General features: G+C 37.5%; 1 protein-coding gene across 4 annotated transcripts in view; it reads left to right on the forward strand.

The window, feature by feature from the left end:
• FAM118B (family with sequence similarity 118 member B) overlaps positions 1 to 18,611 on the forward strand; it is a 40,269-nt gene that overhangs the window by 890 nt on the left and 20,768 nt on the right. For 2 of the 4 annotated variants that reach the window (XM_079105311.1, XM_079105314.1), the window contains exon 2: positions 17,649 to 17,718. The exons of 1 other annotated variant lie outside the window; for it this stretch is intronic. The gene's annotated coding sequence lies outside the window, so the exon portion shown is untranslated. Of the gene's footprint in view, positions 1 to 384; positions 419 to 17,648; positions 17,719 to 18,611 lie in introns of those variants that run through there. One more of the 4 variants, XM_079105312.1, reaches the window with a different exon arrangement.

Genomic DNA, 18,611 nt, shown 5'->3' on the forward strand with positions numbered 1-18,611 from the left:
GAGGTCTGCCTGGGAAGTTAAGAGAGTAGGAAGTGAATTGTTTAGGTCCTTTCTCTCCAAAAGATTGACAGAAGGAGGTCATATTGAGCATAAAACAAAGTTGAACAGATGGAACTAGCCTAAAGAAGACTTTGAGTTTAAACTGTATGTGATAGGTACCTGACTCCATGAAGTTTCTTGAGAGACTCCTTGGAAGTGGAATTCTGGAAGTGAATCGGGCAATTAAATGCAGGACAGATTGAAAAGGAAGGGGTTTGGTAGCAGGGAAACTACCTGGGATGCTTTGCAACTTTGTGATCAGTAATGAGGTTGTGCCGCATTGGAGTGGGGAGTGGTCTCTGCCCTACGGGTTACTGTTTTTTTTTTTTTTTTTTTTTAATGCAGATCAAGATATACTATTGGCAGCTACTGTTGATTTGTGGGTCTCACAAATATTTGTAAGATGGTTGAAGTGCATTGCGGACATGTTAGGTGTTTCTGACTTTTTTTTTCCCCTCCATTTTTTTTTATTAAAAAATCATAAATTTACATAGGGCAATGTTGTTTGATTCATTTTGTTATTTTTTTCCCTTTCCCCACCCCACCCACCCCTCTTTTCCCTCAATACAGTCCTTCTTTCCTCCATTCTTACCACCCTCCTTATCCCTAACCCTAAAGCTAAGGCTAACCCCTCCTACCCCCCATTATATGTCCTCATCCGCTTATCAGCGAGATCATTCGTCCTTTAGTTTTTTGAGATTGGCTTATCTCACTTAGCATGATATTCTCCAATTTCATCCATTTGCCTGCAAATGCCATAATTTTATCATTCTTCATGGCGGAGTAATATTCCATTGTATATATATGCCACAGTTTCTTTATCCATTCATCAACTGAAGGGCATCTAGGTTGGTTCCACAATCTGGCTATGGTGAATTGAGCAGCTATGAACATTGATGTGGCTGTATCTCTGTAGTATGCTGATTTTAAGTCGTTTGGGTATAGGCCAAGGAGTTTCTGACTTTTTGAATTGTCTTATTTCTGTCCTTTTTGTACCTGGAGTAAAGATAGGGATAAATATATTTGTAAGGGGTATGGAAAAAGGCTTGTGTGTTTCTGTGATAAGATAGATACATACTCTGGATATAAATGCAGAGAACTCCAACGGAGATTGGGAAACAACCAGTATTTCCCCTTCTGTTGTTGTTTTTGTTTTCCCCTGTAAATTCACAGAGCATAGATTTATACATCTTGAGAAAGTCCACTCTAAAAAAATTACCTTTTTAATCTATATGATCCAGACCCAGGTTCTAATTTTATTAATATGCTGCACATAACTTGTTACTTAGTTACATGCAGACCCTTTTTCCAAGGACCCTGAAATTTGGACATCAGAATTTAAATTCATATCATTACATTAATTACAAACCTGTTTTGTGTAGAGGACTTTTGTGGTTTGAGTGAAAATACTGGGAGAATCTTTCTGCCTTCACCTTTCCTTTTGGCATTCAGGAAATAATTCTTCAAAATTGGCATTCTGTGGCAGAAAACAAAAGAAAGAACCTACTCATATGTCATTGCTTGTTGACACACAGCTTGTGTTCTTCAGTTTTGGGTTAGCCCAAGACACATAACCTTAGTGCCTGAAGAATAAAAACTTTACTTTTTTTTGGAGAAGGAACTTTTGTTTCCCTTTTTCTTCTTCTTTTCTCTCTCTCTTTCTTGTTGAAACTTTGTAAGAAGAATTTAAGGAATTCGAAGTTTTTGTTATTACTTTACTAGCTTCAGCCAACTTGGGTACAGAAGGTACAGCTTCCTTAAGTGTGTCTCTTATGAGGCTAGGCACTTAGCGAGCTAATATATGCAAATATTCTGCCTGTCTTTCCTTTTTTGTGAGTCTGTGGTCCTGGGGATTGAAACCAGGAGTGCTCTACTACCAAGCTATATCATCAGCCTATTTTACTCTAAGACAGGTCTTGCAGAGTTGCTAAGTCTGGCCTCAATCTTGTACTCTTTCTGCCTTAGCCTCCTAAACAGCTAGGAGTACAAGTGTGCTGCCCTGCCCAGCATCCTTTTTAAAATCTCTATTGCTCCTTCCTCTTCCTCATTCAATTGATGATATTTTAGGCATTCATTTTTCTACTTCTGCACCAGTCTCACCTTGTCTTTTTGGTTGGGGACTACCCTCGTCTGAACTGTTTTCTCCGTTCGGGGAAGGAAATTCTGTTAATGGGTCTTCATTCTTATGGTGTCTAGTTCTGTTCAAACATGATGTATTTATGTAGATTTTGATTTATCACCATATGTGCACTCAAAATAAGTAAATAAAGAAGAACTTCTTTTTAAGACTATTTCTCACCCTGTGCAAGAACAAGGACTACTGATAAAGGAACTTGAATATAAGGTTGATTAATGGCATCAAGTTAAATGGCAACCCCTCAAATAGTGATTTGCTAGTTGTAGATTAACCAGAGATCACATTTCCCCTATGAGCAGAAAGCACTTGGACATTGTTTTATGGTTTTAAAGAGATTAAAAGAAGCAATTAGCAGGAACTCTCTGGAGGTGTTCTTGAAAATACAGTCCTTGGGAGTCAGGAGATCTGGGGACTAGTCCCAGTTCAGCTGTTGTGAACTTAAATCATTTTTTAAGTATTTTTTAGTTGTCAACGAATTTTTTTTTTTTTAACTTACTCATTTGTATGTGGTACTGAGTATTGAACCCAGAGTCACACATGCCAGGTAAGCACTCTACCACTGAGCAACTACTCCAGCCCCGAACAAATAATTTTGGTTTCAGTTTTGTCACTTAAAAAGTTTAAGAACTTTAAAACTGTAAGCTTCTCTGTGAACATTTTCCAATGACACTTCAGTGTTTCTCTTTTGACTTTAACAAGTGGAATTTCTTTCAGACTTACCTTGAATGCATTTAGCATTGACACAGAAAATCTGAATTCTATTTGTGTCTCCCAAATTTAACTTTATGCCACTTAATTAATATTTATATTCAGAGTTTACTTCATTTAATTGTGTTGAAATAATCAAGATTTTCTAATGGGGTATGGGAGTGGGTACATATAGAAAAAAATATTAGAGAGGGCACAGCTCAATGGTAGAGCACAGGGTTATCATGTAGAAGGTCCTGGGTTCAATCCTCTGCACTGGAAAAAAAAAAAAAATTAGAGGGGCTGGGGGATAGCTCAGTGGGTAGAGTGCTTGCCTTTTAAGCACAAGGCCCTGGGTTCGATCCCCAGCACCCAAAAAAAAAAAAAAAAAAAAAAATTAGAATATTAAATCTGTAACATGTAATATCTCTCATAATTTTATTTAGCTTTGAGTAATGATCAGGTCAAGTCTAACTTAATCCAGTGCTTCCCAGCCTTTTTTTATTTCACAACACATATGGAAATAATTGTTTTATCACTGGGGAAAGCTGGAAGTGACCCACAGAAGGCAACTGGCCTGGAAACTTTGGCAGTCCACAGGCCTCACTTGGCAACACCGAGGCTAAGGAGGTACATCCCTACCCTGAGACCTGTCTAACCATTTGGAAGGTCAGCTTTGCACATTCAAGGTCTTTGCCCCAAACTCTGCTTGACTATGAATAGGAACTACATCATTGGTTATTTTTGTTAAATCGTTCTCTAATCTTAATTTTGTGTTTATGTACCTTTCTGCTCTTGGCTAGTTTATATTCAAAGATCATACTTATCTTTACACAGTGACCTTTCTAAAAGTATGTGAATGATAGTTAACTGATGAAGAGATGGGAAATGCTTTTGCTATAATGTTTTGATGCTGTTAGGGTGTAGGCAATCTTGGTCTGCCTATTTAAAGATAAAGACTATCCAGAGTCAAAGATCACCATGCAAGGGAATGTGTGAATTTCTTTGAATGGTTTATTTCATGCTTTCTTTTATTAAAGTAATAGTTTTTTTAAAAAGAGAGAGTGGGAAGAAATAATTTTTAGCTTGTTTTCCAAATACCTAAATATCATAGTTTTTCTGTAGTTTTTTTTAATGGCTTTTTTTTTTTTTCATTTGTGCATGTACAGAAGTAGAGAAGGTACTCTTAACAAACCTCCATATACCCATCAGCCAACTTCTACAATTAACCAAAACAGTGCCAGTCTTGATCTATAGCCCATACCCTACCTTTATTTCCCAGATGGTTTTAACTCAAATTCCACACATATTTTATATGTAAATACTTCAGTATCCATATGTAAAAGATAAGGATTTGTTTTCAACATAACCATGATGTGATTATCACACCTTAATAATAAATGTATTACTTAATATCATCAAGTAACCAGTAAATGCATGGATTTCCTGTTTGCCCCCCTCCTCCTTTTTTTCCCTTTAATTGTTGAAGAGTTTGAATTGACATTCAAGAAAGATCCATACATGATGCATACACTTTGGTTAAAATAATAAAACCCAATAGGCATATAGAAGAGACATGTTGTTTGTAAATCTTGCTAGTGATAGAGCATAGTGGCTAAGAGCTTGCACTTTGAAGTCGTGGCAGACCGGGTTTCAAATCCTAGCTCTGCCACTTGCTAACTGTGTAACCTTATGAAGGTTACTTATCCTTTCTCACATTAGCATTTTAATTTGGGGGGAGGGTGTGGGAGATGGAATCTAGGGCCTTCCACAAGCTAAGCATATGCTTTACCACTGAGCTATACCACCCGTCCCCTCAAGCCCACCTTAGTGTTTTTAAATTGTAAAATGTGAGTGATCTACTTTCAGACTATGAGAGGATTGAGTGAGTTAATGCATATTAAAGTACTTTTGTAGGTTCTAGCACATTGTCAATAAATATTGGCTATTCCTAGTAGGTAGTGCACCAGGTACATAAATATTTGCTAGATAAATCATAAATGGACTAAGAGTCAAGTGATAAGGACCTTAGTTTATTTCTGCACTTAGGTGATTTGCTTCAAAGGTTTGGACCTTAAATTTCTCACCCAGAAAAGGTGGTGGATTGAACAGCAAGATGATCCTGAAATTCTAGTGCTTATTGAAAGTAAAGAGCTCATTATTTAGAAAGCCCATGAACTTTGATAAAAGATAGGTTTACATTGGGGGTCTTGTCATTTACAGGCACAATCGCTTTCTAGCCTGAGTTCGTTATGTGAAATGAAATTAATAATACCTAATAAGATAGTTGTGATGAGCAACAAGATAAATACATGTGGTGCCTTGCATGTAGAAGATATTCACATTATTAGTATATTATTAGATAATAGTGTATTATTATCATGAATACAGGTCATTACATTAGCACTCATTTTCAAAACTGTAAAGAGCTGTGTATTTAGCTGGGTGCGGTGGCGCAAGCCTGTCATCCCAGTAGCATGGGAGCTGAGATGGGAGGATTGCGAGGTCAAAGCCAGCCTCAGAAAAGAGAGGCACTAAGCAACTCATGAGACCCTGTCTCTAAATAAAATACAAAATAGGACTAGGGATGTGGCTTAGTGGTTGAGTGCCCCTGAGTTCAATCCCCCATACCAAAAAAAAAAAAAAAAAAAGAGCTGTGTATTTTAAGGCATTATGTAAATAAAGAGGATCAAGGTAGTAAAATGGGGAAAATGAATATACACTTGAAGGGCGAACATGGTTTCCAGAACATGAATAGTGGAAAATTGAGGAACTATGAAACCATGTGGTTGAATAAAAACCAGAAGGTATCAAGACCTAGAGAAATCAGAGAAATGTTTGTGACATATGGTTACTTAAGTAGGATAAAACTATTTTCTTCATCATTTGAATATTTGAACATGAGTAAGTTAAAGATGTGAATCTTAGTGTTTTCATTGTTAATTATGGGCACACATTGTCGTGTTTCTCCTACTGATACTGTTAATCTGATGATAAATTCCACTAGGTATTGTTAGGCAAACTGAACTGTGAACCGATTTACAACTAGATCCATGCAGAGTTTACCAATCCCAATGTACATTTCTCCAACTTGCTTGATGATAAAAATCACAAGGGCCAGGCATGATGGTTCGCACAACTGTAATCCCATCGACTCAGGAATCTGAGGCAGGAGAATCACATGTTTAAGACCAGTCTAGCAACTTAGTGAAACTGTCTCAAAATAAAAAAATAAAAAGGATTGGGGTGTAACTCAGTGGTAAAGTGCTCCTGAAGTCCAATTCTTAGTATTTAAAAAAACAAAACAACAACAAAAAAGCTGTAGAGATTTTGATTCAGAAAATGCCAAATTGGAACACAGGAATCAATTTCCCTCCCTCTCACCTGTCCTAAAAAGCACTCTGAGGGCCTGGGCTGAGTTCTTTCACTTAGTGTCAGACGGAAGGTAAGATTACTAAATAATCTAAAAAGAGACACAGCCAATTTTAAATATTGCTATTTTTCCCTTTTTTATTTTGTCTGCCTTTAAAAATTAATAAAAGTAATTCATGTAGAAGATTTTAAAAGTCCAATAGTACTGAAAGACTTACATTAAAAAAAAAAAAAAAAAAAAAAAAACCCTCTTCCCTCTCTCCCTACCTTATAGTTCTATTCTTTAGAGGCAGCCAATTTTTTTGCCCTTTCCTTTGGCATGATCTTCATATTTCTAAATCATTTGATACATTATTGCTTATTTTCCCCTTCTTGTTGGGCCTGTGGAGTTCCTATAGTTCATCCACCTGACCACTTTCCTACCTTTCCCCACCCTCTTCCCTGTAAAAGAGTTAAATTGTCATCTTTGGCTAACACAGGCAACTTTTGTGTGTTTATATTGTTGCCAAATATTGTTCATTGTTGAGCCAGATGACCTGATAACAGCTGTTCCTCCAGTTTAAGTTGGCCTGCAACTACCTGCGACTGTTTTTCATGTACCTACTGTTAATTTTTTCCCAAGCGTGCTAACATATTTGTCACATTCTTATCACTAACATTGTCTGTGTTAAGGGATCCCATGGAAACCACGCCAGACACAGGAAATCACATAAGGGAGTTTATTAAGCAAATAGAGTGTCTCCCTGCAGGGTAAGAGAGAAAATGAGAGGAAAAGAAAGGGAAAGAGAAAGGGCGCGCGCTAGAGAGAGTATGAAAGCCAGGAGGATAGAGAAAGTGAGGAGGAGAGACAAAAGAATGAGAAAAGATGGCGGGGAAGCTATAGTAAACAATTGAATTCCACCGGGCTAACAGGGGACCAACATTGGAGAAGGATACTTGCAAGCTGACTGATGAACCAGTAGCTAGCTAGGATGTTCACAGACTGACAAGTGGTTGGGAGGCAGGGAAAATGGCTGCAACAGAAAGGGCTGGGGAGCAGCTTTATACATTACAGTCTGCACATGTACCACCTTGTTTGTTTATTGAAGCACTGCCTCTTCCTCCTCCCAGCTTTACTGTTCCTCTGAGGCACTGCTGCCCAAGTGTCCTAGAACCGCCCTGCCCTTCTCTCACCTCCTTCCTCTGAGGGAACCAGGTCTTCCTCTCTCTGAGCTTTCTCCTTATTTTTTGAAGCACATATTCCAGTCATTTCCTGGCAAGTATTTAAATGACTTTGTTTTGCCCACACACTTGTTTGATGGTTCAGCAGGTTATAGAACTCAAAGTTTGAAATAAATTTCCTTCAGAGCATTGAAGGTATTGCAGTACTGTTTTCTGGTGTTCATAATTGCTTTAGAAGCCTGGTGATTTAAACTCTTTTATGTGACCTTATTCTGTTTTCTTTTCTCCCTCCTTGGAAGCTTTGAGGACATTCTCTGTCCCTGATGTTCTGCAGTTTCAGGATGGTGTACCATGGTACAGGTCTTTCCTCATCTCTTGTGCTGTGTTATTGTGTTTCATTCCTTCCTTCCTTCATGTTCTTCCCTTCTGGGACATTTCCTTGTACCAGTCATTTCTCTGACTTTTCTCCCATCTTTCTTTCTTCCTTTTTTTTTTGCCTTTTTTATGATACTTATTCTTGTGACACAAATTGATAGGCTCACATTGTGGGTTTTTAGATTTCCTCTGCTGTCTGCATTGACTCCATTTCCTCTAGGTGATTGGGAGGCTTTCCACCTGTACTTCTTTGCCTGGATCTTACCTCAGGTACCCAACAACTTGCTCCCTCAGCTCCTTCAAGGGCATAAAGTCACCTCAGTAAGGTGTCTTCTATTTAAAAATTCAGGCCCTCATTTCTCTTTCCTGCTTCGTTTTTCTCAGGAACATTTATCATTTAGCACACTTGTCTCCCTCACTACTACAGTATAAAATCCACAAGGACAGAAATTTTGTTTTGTTTCATTCACTGCTTATAACTCTAGATCTAGAATCTACTTGGTAGATTCTTAATGATTTAGGAATGAATAAACTCTTCCATGAATGATTTCTTCATAGGTTTAATGATCCTAGCTGTTTGTTCCTTTAGTTTGCTTTGTTTTTGTTAGGAGTGAAATACAATGTGATGTCTTGGATGATGGGCATTACTGTAGGGCAATTGGCATGTATGGATTTTGTGCATGTGTTTGTACAGATGTATGTCATTACTGGTATTTCTTGAGCTGACAAGGTTTTGGTTGCCAGGGCAAGGACAGGGCTTGAGCTGCCATTCCGTATGCACTTTTTGGCTTAATATGTATATTTTCAGATTTTGGTTCCTTTTTCTCTAAGCTTCTGGATTTGGAGTTAGGTAAAATACATGAGATAGTTTTGTGGTTTAGCAGGGGGTGAAGAGAATTGTACTTTAAATAGAGACTTCATGCCAATCCAGGTTTTCAGGTCAGCATTTAAAGCTTTCTGTCTATCTGCAGAAATTTGTTGAAATATCCTTCAACTGCTGAAGTCTTAGCTCCTATTCCCTCATTCTTAGTTTTATACCTTTTAAAAAAAAGATCTATTGTCATTTTGATGGTGGTACTTGAAAAGAGTAAGAGGTAAATTCTTATCAGCCTGGCAGAGTGCCTGAAATCCCAGTGGCTCAGGAGGCTGAGGAAGGAGGACCGCAAGTTCAAAGCTAGCCTCAGCAACTTAGGGAGGTGCTAAGCAACTTAGCTAGGCCCTGCCTCTAAATAAAACATAAGAGGACTGAGGGTGTGACTCAGTAGTTAAGCACCCATGGGTTCAATCTCTGGTACCAAAATAAATACATAAAGAGGTGAATTCTTAACAATAGAAGTTACCAAGTTTTTATTCTGAGTTTCATGGAAGGCAGCAGCATGAGAATACCTATAAATCAAGCAAGAAGAAGTAAACTACTCATAAATTTCCTTTGTACTTTTTGGAAGCTCATCCTTCAGCTTATTTATCTTCAAGTACATTAAGGGTCAGCCTTGCCTTTTTAACCCTCTGCCTAAGGAGCAGTTTGAGATCTGTTGCCAGAATTTGGTGGTTCACTGCAGTGCTACAGATTCCATGGGAGTCCTGTCCAGAGGGTGGCCTGGGGAACCAGTAGTCCTCACTGTCTTTGTCCCAGGTTCCTACTCATTCCAGTGCCTCACATTCCCCAGGCACCAGAAATGTGCTGATGCTTTCTTTGTTTTGTGGAAGCAGGTAATACTGTGCTTTGTGTGTGTGAGTGTGCGCGTACGCGCATGTGAACCTCCTAGACCTTGTGCATCCTAGGTAAGTGCTGTACAGTTGAGCAGCACACCCAGCACCAACCAGTACTGCTCATGTGATGAATCCACAAAGTGCTTGAGAATTTTTAAGTTAATTTTTGGTAAGACACTAAGGTAGATGGAAGGGGAAGAATTGTGAAAAAGACACTAAGAAAGGGAACTTAACATGTAAGAAGATTTATAGTGTGAAGCAGGGGCACACTGTAATGAAGTATTCTTTTGATCAATAAGAACCTGAACCCAGGATGCACGGACTGCTTCTGAGAAGTCTCTCCTTATAAACCAAAATGTTGGTAGTGGTTATCTCCAGGTGGAAGATGGGGTGATTTTCATTTTGTTCTTCCCTTATTCATTTATTTTATTTGCGGGCCTGGGGATTGAACCCTCCACCTCTTGCATGCTAAGCAAGCCCTCTGTCAGTGAACCCATATCCCACCCCTTTCATTTTGCTCTCTACTTAACTGGACTTCACATATTTCCTGCAGTACCTAAATGGTCTCTGTTCTTTTCCAACCAGGGAAGAAAGATGCTCTCTTTCCAGGATGAAGTGTCTGTGCTCCCTAGAAGCCCTCCTTTGTCTTCCTTTGAACCTTTTTTGTGGTCGTCGTTCTTTTTAGATATTCATGACAGCAGAGTGTATTTTGACAAATTAAACATACATGGAGGATAACTTTCCATTCTTATTGTACATGATGTGGCGTTATACTGGTTGTGTATTCATATGCATATAGAAAAGTTATGTCTGATTCATTCTACTGTCTTTTCCATCCCCCTCCCTTCCCTTCATTCCCCTTGTGATTTCCCAGTGAACTTCTGTACTTCCCTAGGCCCTTCCTTTGTTGTGTGTTAGTTTCCACATATCAAAGAGAACACTCCACCTTTGGTTTTTTGGAATTGGCTTATTTTACTTAGCATGATAATCTCTAGTTCCATCTATTTGCTGGCAAATGCCATAATGTCATTTCTTCTTTATGGCTGAGTAATATTCCATTGTGTATATGTACCACATTTTCTTCATCCATTCATCTGTTGAAGGGCTCCTAGGTTGATTCCATGTCTTAGCTATTGTGAATAGAGCTGCTATAAACATTGATGTTCCACTGACCTCTTTATGAAAGAGATCAGAGCTCTTTATGAAAGTATATTTTTAGGTTCCCCTAACCTGCTTTTCTCTCATGAATTTTTTTTCCTCAGTTATATTAACTGACCATTTTAACTGATGTTTTCCACTCAAGCAGTGCTTTGAGAGCTATTTCTTCTAACTTAGAACTCGGTGCACTTTGTGACAGATAACACCTTCCTCCTTGGAGCTTTGAGATTCTTGTTTCAAATCTAACCAGTGCTTTCAACTCTTGACTCATTTACATATCAAAGAGAATATTGAATTTTCAATTAATTTGTTAGGAAAAAAAATAACCTGCCAAGAATATCATGCTAAATTAAGGTTACACATTTAGACACTTTTCTAGGTTCCCTTTTGTTCTTTCTCTTGTTCTGAAAGGATTATTGGAACTGGATCTACAGAATATGCTTAATGGTGCATTCCTCATGTATAGGACAGTTTTTTTCAAAACCAGTGATGCTTAGGTTGGTTCTTGAACCAGAAGGAAGGAAATAATTGCCCATAATCTTATCACCCAAGAATTATTTCTGCCATTCAGAGATTTATAAAACACGATAAGGAGCAGGTTATTGAACTATATTTCGACCTCAAAGAACTGTAAGTATTGAAGGGCTAACTGAAACTTTAAAGTAGGTACATCATGGACCTGAAACACAACAGAGATCTGAACTGAGTCTCTAGCAGTTGGTTGATATTTTACACCATAAGAGTAATGGTTTAAGGAAGGGAGTGAATGTGTGAAGTAGATAAATAGGGAGAGCCCTGAGGACCTTCAGCTTTTAGCAAATGTGCAAAGGAAGATCTTCCACAAGAGAGTAGTAGGAAAGCCAGGAAAACATGAGAATTGACTTCAGTGTCAGGTGCTCCCAGGAGGTAAAGGAAGAATAATACCAACAATTTCCCTAAATTTTGCCTCAAGGTTATTTACCTTCCTTAAAGTTTTCTTTGCTTCACTAACAGCACAAGTGTTAATCTAGTATCTTTGTGCCTATTAAACTCGGTTCAAACTTATTCTAAGTACTTTTTTACAGTTCTCTTTAAAGGAGTACTTTTAAAGTTATGGCCCATTGTTTACTCATCTTTGGTGAGACAGTATTTCCTTGGGTCTTAACAACATGAACTCTGGACTCAGTGTCCCATATCTACTGTGTAATAGCTGGGCAACCTTTAGTAAGCTGCTTCATAAATCTGTGCCTCAGCTGCATTATCTACAGTATTTATGATATGTGATGATAATAGAGTGTCTTGCAGGAGAGTGAATGTGCAGTACAGAAAACAGCCTGGCTTATTGTAAATTCTGGGTAGTGTTTGGGGGAGGGGAGCTAGATGCGGTGATTGTTATATTCTTAACACAATACCTGACATTTAGCAATATTTGAACATGAAAATTCAACAACTTGTATCTAATATGATTTCTGACATTTAAAACTCTACAGACAGTACAGAATATAATCATGGTCAGACAATAAGAAAATCACAAAGTAGACGTGGACAGAATTAAGTGCAAGTAACTTTGTTTCATAACACACGTAGGTAGACTTTAAGCAAAAGTATTCTGTAATCTTAATTTCTTTTCATGTAGTTGGGAAGCAAAAACCTGAAAGATAAAGATTCACCTAGAACTGGGGGTACAGCTCAATGATAGAGCACTTGCCTAGCATGCCCAAGGCCCTAGGTTGAATCCCCAGTACTACCAAAAAAAAAATTAAATTCCTCCAAAATAGTTAAGCATTTTTATGTGCATTAGTCTCAAGCAGGTGAGTGGTGGATGGGTGATGGATGTCACCCTCAGAAGATATTTGTTTAACATGAAAGGGAATCATATAACCTTACTACCCATCTGGTTTTTAAAGGCTCAAAAAATTAGGCATATCAATTGATCTCAACTAACTTTTTTTTTTTTTTCTGTGCCGAGGATTTAACCCAGGACCTCTTACATGTCAGGCGGGCACACTACCACTGAGCCACATCCCCAGCCCTCAGTTGATGTCTTAGGTTTTAACACATGGTAGGTGCACACTCATTGGATCAGCAAATATTAACATTTTCTACACTGTGTAAACACTGACTGTAATAGAAACTGGGATGGGACTGAGGATAGGATTATCAGTAAGACAGATACTGTACTTGTACTAAAAGAACTTTATTTATTTATTCATATTTTTTTTCTTTTTGGTACTTGGGATTGAACCCAGGGGCATTCTACCACTGAGCTATATCCCCAGCCCTTTTTATTTTTAAACAAGGTCTCACTAAGTTGTCTGAGACTGTCCTCAGACTTGATGATACTAACTGGCTCAGCTTCCCAAATTGCTGAGATTACGGATGTGTACCACTTTGCCTGGCTTAAAAGAGCTTTTATTCTTGTGGGAGAAGACGGTGACTGCAAGTATGAAGGAATGCAACTGAAGAACTGAAGTATAGATGAGGCACTTGGATGAAGGGAATGGAAAACAGGCTACGGACAGGAATAGTTAAACTGAAATGAACCTGGTGAGGGAGCCCTGTTTTGCTGGATCATGCCAGGTCTTGTAGGTATGATGAGTAGTTTAACATTATTAAACACAGTAAGAAGCCCTGGAACAAGTTTAAACCATGACTTAAACCAGTTTGTATTTTGAAATCCCTTTTGCTACTCCCTAAACTTTTCCTTTTCTCTATAAAGTACTTCAGATCGATTTGTAAAATAAAAACTAAATTTTTTAGTCCTGTTGAGTCATTTGCTAGGGGGTTAAGAAACCACCATTAAATCAGGTACAGTGCCACACATCTGTAGTCCCAGTAATTTGGGAGATTGAGGCAGGAAGATCACAAGTTTGAGACCCAACCTGGGCAACTTAGCAAGACCCTGGCTCAAAATAAAAAGGGCTGGAAATATTGCTCAGTGGTAGAGCGCTTTGCCTAACATGTGCAAGACCCTAGGTTCAGTCCCCAGTAATCCCCACCCCAACCCACCCTTAATAAGTTTACATCTTAGAGACCTGAAACTTGAATTACAGAAATAAAGCAATTTATATATAAAATGTTAAATTAGTGCAAGAGATGGTCTAGAAACTGAAAGTCTGAAATCCTTTTGTCTGCTGAAGCAGATTTCCTTCACTCACTCTTATGAACATGAGCATATCTGAAAAATGATAGTCTGAGTGTCAATTTACTGTATCTACAATTTTCCCATTTGTGCCATTGAAAAACTAAAATAGCATTTATGGTCTTGGTCCTTATTGTATTAAAAGCAGTAATAGGATGTTTATTTCTTTCTTTTTGTAGTTGTTGTTTGAGATAGGGTCTTGCTATGTTGCGCAGGCTAATCTTAAACTCCTGGGTTTAAGTGATATTCCTGCCTCAACCTTCCAAGTAGCTGGTACTGCAGGTGCACACTACCATGCCTGGTTAGCAGAGTGTTTCTTTATATTGAAAATGCTTTCTTTGTTTCATAAGAAATTTCTTTCTTGTAATGCTAATTATGAGCAATATCCTTGATTTGAGTTCACGAAATAAATATTTCAACGACTCCCATGTGCTGGGAATTATTCTGTGATACATCTCTGAACTAAACAAACAAGAGATTCATGTCTTTAAGGAGCTTCCATTCTAGTCAGAGAAGGCAATTATCAAATATAAGCATAATTAGTATGGTTATTGTAGTACTAATAAATAAAATTGGAAGCTGGTCATGGTGATGCATGACTGTAAGCCCAACATCTCTAGGAGGCTGAGACAGGAGGATCACAAGTTTAGTCAACCTCAGCAACTTAGGAAGGCCATCTCAAAAAAAGGGCTGGGAATATGTTTTGGTGGTTAAGCACCCCTAGGTTCTTATGGTATGGTGGGAGTGGTATATTCTAAGAAAAGTGGAAGAGTTAACATGTGGTGGGGAGGAGAGTATGTGCGATCCATTTTAAATTTTAAATAGGATGGTTAGGGCAGCATTAAATCACTGGGTGTAACTTGTGGAAAAGCTTAGAAACCTGAGCATTGTGGACAGAAGAAACAGGCAATACAAAGAAAGCCTTCAAGGCCACTGAGTACCAGACCTATAGAAGAGCCATGTATAGGCCAGTGTGGCTGGAGGGAGGAACATGTCAGCTTTCTAGGAATGAGTTTCTCTGAGTCAGTTTGAAAAAGTTCATACATGCCAAAACCTGAATAATTAAGTAGAGAACTTTCATTCCATGAATGTTCTGCAGACGGTAATCAAGAAACCTACATACACTCATGTTTTAACTTGAATTAGGTAATTCCAAAGTACTGCAAAGTTTCTTGAATTCACTTAACAGGGCTACTGAACAAACAGATCTCTTTTTCTCTGAATAAAAGACAAAAGTTGGATCACATTCTTATGGACCTAGCATTTAGTAAAAACTAAAGATTGTATCATTCCAATTTATAGCTTTCCAGGTTAGAAGCCAGAAGACTTCGTTCTACTGGGAAAGGATAGCAAAGGTACCAAGTGCGCTTATCTCTAAGAGAGGTGTGACGGGTTGAAGATTGGGTTCAGTTTTTTTGGGGGGTGCTGGGGTTCGAACCCAGGGCCTTGTGCTTGCAAGGCAAGCACTCTACTCACGCTGTCTCCCCAGCCCCTGGGTTCAGTTTTAAGAGCAGGTGTTATCACGTCCCTGGTTTGTTTCTACATCAGCAGCACAAAATCATTTTTAAATTTTTATTTGGTGATTCACATCTTCTGTTCTTTGAGTCAGTGAAGTTTTCCATGTGTACCTTGAGGTTCTAGTCTTAAATTGGGCATACTACTTTCATAAGGGTCTAATCAATGACCAGTATAGTAAAATGTTACCAAAGTTGTGTGCATATCAAGTGTATCCTGTAGGTATAGCTGTCCAACATCACTTTTATTTCAGATGTACAATACTCTTCATAAAGAACAGAACCATACTGTATTACATGCATGTATGAATATGTCAGAATGAACCCAATATTATGTATAACTATAATACACTAATAAAAATCTTAAAGTACTTTTTTTTAAATTTAACCACTCTCATAGCACATTCCTATAATTCTAACAACTTGGGACATTAGGCAGGAGGATCATCAGCTTTGGCAACTTCAAGACCTGTCTCAAAATAAAAATTTTAAAAGGGACTGGGAATGTAGCTTAATAGTAGAGTACTTGCTTAGTGTGTGCAAGGCCCTGGGTTCAATTTCCAGTACTGGGTGGACTGTGCTCAGTTTATCCAGTGAGCATAGTTTATTCCATCCATATTTGCCCACAGCTTTTTTTTTCTTTCCCTTGTTATTCTGAATTTTTGTTTTATAACCACAGTATCCTTTTGTACTTTTAAAAACTTGTACTTGATTCCTTTCCCAGTTTGTCATGATGGTTACATATTGGAGTAGTTTTATATTGGAATCCATGCCATGGATTGTCATTCATTGTTTCTGGCTTAGTTTTCCATGAGGTTGAACCTGAGATAAGATTACTAAGGAAAATATTCAGAAGCATGGTCTTTGACTTTCTGAAGCAAAACATGGTAAAAAAAAATAATAATAATAAAGAAAGAAAAGGAAGAAAAAAGTACAAGTTCATATAACTGCCAATTGGAAGGGCCCTTGAGGAATTTAGCAGACCTTTTCTCTCCTTGAGTAAAAAACGCATAGAAATCTCCCCCAAATCTAGTAGTTTGTCCTCCTTTTCTTTAAAATGTTATGTGACAACCTCTTTTGGGCCCCCAGTTCCATTGTTTTTCTTAGTAGAAAGGTCAGAAGCCTAGCATTTAGTAGACATTAACAGTTTGAAGCTGTTAAGTAACAAAATTAAGAGAGAATAATTGCATTCAAAACAAGCTTATTATTAAAACCCTCTTTATTGGGTATTTTGATAACTGCTTTAATTGTTATTAAAAACCTATGATGGGTATCTATTTTTTTATCCATTATATCTTTTAAAATAGTATGCACTTGACTATAAATTCAATAGTTATCTTGTAATGATTGGACTTGACGGACTTGATTTTTTGTGTGTATGTGTATCTTAATATTGTAGAACATTTTATTTTCCTTTTAGTTAATTCTAACAACAATGTAAAACAGACCTACTTTCTATCTTCGTTATTCTTCTGGCCTTGGTTTTGCTGTTAATGAGTTTGGTTCCCATACGTACAATGTGAGAACCTCCAAGTCAGTGAATTTACTTAATCACTACAGACATTGAACTATACTTGAAAGTTTTTATTCATAGAATTGACTAAGTTTTATTTATTATTTAAAAATTTTTTTAAACTTTTTATTTTAAATTATTTTTAAAATGTCCATGTATTAAGTCAGAATCCTCAAGGAAGTGAAAATTAGGTTAGGGTGTACTTAACATTTTGATATTTTTTATGACAGAAAAGTCTTTCCATCATTAAGACTGGTCAAATTTCAATCAAAAATAATTACCCTGTGTGCATATATGATTTCACGATTGTAATTCTACATTGTGTAGAACCAGAAGAATGAAAAGTTATACTTCGTTTATGTATGATATGTCAAAATGCATTCTATTGTCATGTGTAACTAATTAGAAGAAATTTTTTAAAAAGGACTGGTCAAATTTCAACTCATAAAGATATCCTCTGTAATGGTAGCATCTCCTGGGATTCTCCAGACTTACAGGGATCTGCATTTGTAGGCAGCATTTTGTGTTTACTCTGTCAGCATGAAAAGTAAGCTGTCAAGGTTATCAACATACATAACTCATGTTATTTTAAAGGAATTTAATTTTTTTTCTTTCTTTCTTTTTTTTTTTTTTTTGGTACAAGGGATTGAACTCAGGGCCTCAAGGAATTTAATTTTTAAGCGTTCACTAGAACATAAAATCTTGCCCTTAAAGATTTATGTATTTCACTTTTAATGAATAACTTGTCATTTGTGATGGAATTGTTTGTAAGGTTATACTGCTTGGTACATGGAAAATATTTTGATTGAGTTAAATACTCTTAAAGTCTCCTTCCTTAGCAACGTGTGTCATTGTTTGCAGGATATATCTTCTCAGAAGTTTCACAGGAGGGAAAGCAGTGACAAACAAAGAAGTCGTCATTCTTCGCACGGTAAAATTGTCATTTCCAGTCACCAACTTCTAATTCAAGAATTGCATTATTCCTTCCTTAAATAATTTTTTTCTTAAATATGATGTGTTATTTTGGCTTTTAATTGAGAATAATCAACATAAACATTATCTGAGCTCATGAGCCTGAAATACTAGTATGACTTGGATATTGAATTAAGTGACTTACTAGAGTTTGGGTCTCAGTCCTTTTTGGTCTTATTTATTTATTTTTACAGCGTGGGCCAGTGATTACTGGTGATCAAACTAAGGGGTACTCCACCACTGAGCTTTTCCCCAGTCTTTTTTATTTCGAGACAGGAGCTTCCTGAGTTTCTGAGGCTGGCCTTGAACTTGTAATCCTCCTGCCTCAGCCTCCCTAGTTGCTAGAATTACAGGTGTGTGCCACTATGCTCATACTGGGTCCTTAAGTTCTTTCACAAACCCTACTTCTGGTGAGGCTCTTCTCACATTGTTCATTTGTGGATTGTTGTTTGCTGGCAAATGCCAAGAATGGAGACAGAAAGCTAACATTATCAGTGACTATGGTAAAAAAATTTTCAAGGAATGAGTCTGATATAGATCTTATCCAGAGAAAGTCAAGGCTGTCAGGCACACTTAAGATAAAAGTAGGAGCTAACTGAATTAGCCATGGGTAGAGAAAATATTTCAAGCTCAAAGTATCAGGGTACTCAACTCAGTATTTCGGCATACTCAGAGGAATCAAATCTCTGCACAGATAGACAAATTTCTATCTCTGTGCCTTGGGAGAAGGAAATGGTAAATTTGCTTTTATACACTGATAGGAAAAGCTGCAGTCTACATTATGAACTGAATTCATCAATACCAAGCAAAATGATTTATTCAGTTTGTTCATTGTCAACAACTTGAGTCTTC

The sequence above is a fragment of the Sciurus vulgaris genome (genome assembly GCF_902686455.1).
Source record: "Sciurus vulgaris genome assembly, chromosome: 11".
NCBI lineage: Eukaryota > Metazoa > Chordata > Mammalia > Rodentia > Sciuridae > Sciurus > Sciurus vulgaris.